Source organism: Bison bison, unplaced genomic scaffold (genome assembly GCF_000754665.1).
Source record: "Bison bison bison isolate TAMUID 2011002044 unplaced genomic scaffold, Bison_UMD1.0 scf7180017864061, whole genome shotgun sequence".
Classification (NCBI taxonomy): domain Eukaryota; kingdom Metazoa; phylum Chordata; class Mammalia; order Artiodactyla; family Bovidae; genus Bison; species Bison bison.
The window spans coordinates 6,276,861-6,278,795 of NW_011494633.1; positions in this window are offsets into that span (position 1 = coordinate 6,276,861).

Here is a 1,935-nt window from a genome sequence, read left to right on the forward strand (position 1 = left end):
AGAAAAAATCTGTGCAGCAAGGAAGACCCAGCATAGCCAAAAATAAATAAATAACCACATAACATTTTTTTAAAAGGGAAAGAAGCTGTTTGGTCCATGAAGCCTTGAAGTTATAGGCAAATCTTTGTGTGTGTGTGTGTATGCCTGCTTCCTTCAAAGCGAAGGTCTGTGATCTTTATCATAGTCTCCAAATGGCTGACAGCTCACGGGGTAGAGACTCTGGGCTAGAGGTTGAGAAATCTGAGGAGGCCAGGGCGCGGTGATGGGGTGGGGATGGAGTGGGCAGGAATGAGATGCGAGGAGGGCAAGGGCCACGGCTCAGAGGAAGAGTCGGCCTTGCTGGGGAGCCTGGACTTCACTCCAAGGGCAATAGGCGATTATTGCCTAGGTGGGGTGTCTGTCTCATGCCTGGCCTGTGTCACGTAGCCCTCAGAGTTCTGGATAGTCTCACAGTGTCTCCTAGGCTCTGGGAATACACAGAGAACCAGCTTGCCACAAACACCAGAGGAGGCTTCTCACGGGAGATGCATTGGGCCACAGAGCCTGAGTAGGAGCTTGTCCAGCAGAGGCTTTAATTAGAAAGACTGTGTGGGCTGTACCTTACAGAAGCCCCCTGGAATTATCTTAAACCCAGTGATGTGCTTGTTAATGTTTAATAACCAGTGTTTATTACTGGGGGATACTATTTGTAGCATCTTCTGATTTCTATGGTGTGACTATTGTGGCTATGGTCTATGTTAAGCTCCCCAGGTGCTCCCATGGAGAAAGATGTACAACTAGCTTTCAGGAGCCAGTGTGAACCAACTCTAGTACACCATTGCTTGAGCCCCATTTATTATAAGAATACAAGTTGGGGAGGGCAATCTAGGGATGGGAGAGTATTGGGTATAAGACAGGCTCAAGGACGTATTTGTAACACGGGGACTACAGCCAATATCTTGTAATACTGCAGATAGAAAGTAACCTTTAAAAGCATATACACATTTTAAAAATATATACGTGTGTCTCATGGGGATCAAGCTGGAGCTGCAGCCAGGTTCAGATTGAACAGGAAGCAGGAACTGTGGGCTTCTGCAAACTCGGCTACCCTTCCCCTCTCTCTTCCTTCTTACCCTCCTATTGGGGCAGACTGGCTTTCTCTGCTCCCCAGTCCATGGATCAAAGAACTGCTACTGTCAACAGTTTTCAGATTTCCAGGACCCTTTTGGCAAGGAAGCAGCCAGACTGAAGCTTGGCCTCTCTTAGTCCCATTTCAAGTTCCTTGAAGTCCATTGGCCCATCTTGGGTTGGGTGCTTGGCCCTGATCCAATCAGCTGTGATGAGAGGCGAACCTTTGTTAGACCAAGATGTTGAGAAAGCCCTCTGATGCTGTAACCATAAGGTGTTGGGGAAGGAGAAGTAAACAGAGGAAAAGAAAGCAAGCTCTAAGCAAACGAACATCTTAGGTATCTTGTGGCAGAAAACGGGGGAAATTAATCATATGTTCATGCTGTCTCCTCTAGTCTTTTGAATTATCCACCCAGAGAGTTACTAATTCATTCGTTTATTCATCTATGCATGCCTTCAGGATTAATTTGACATTTTTTGAATGTGTACTCTATGTTAGAGAATATGTGGGCCTAAAAAGGAAGGGGAAGATAAATAAGGTTTAGTAACTGTCCCCCAAGAGTTTGCCATCTGGGAGTGAGACTGGTGTGTGCATGTTAAGTTGCTTCAGTCGTGTCCAACTCTTTGTGACCCCATGGATTGGAGCCCTCCAGGCCTCTCTGTCCATGGGATTCTCCAGGCAAGAATAGTGGAGCGGGTTGCCATGGCCTCCTCCAGGGGAACTTCTAGAGCCTGGGATCAAACCCGCGTCCCTTACATGTCCTGGATTGGCAGGTGGGCTCTTTACCACTAGTGCCACCATCCACAACACAAGCTTCACAGAAGGCT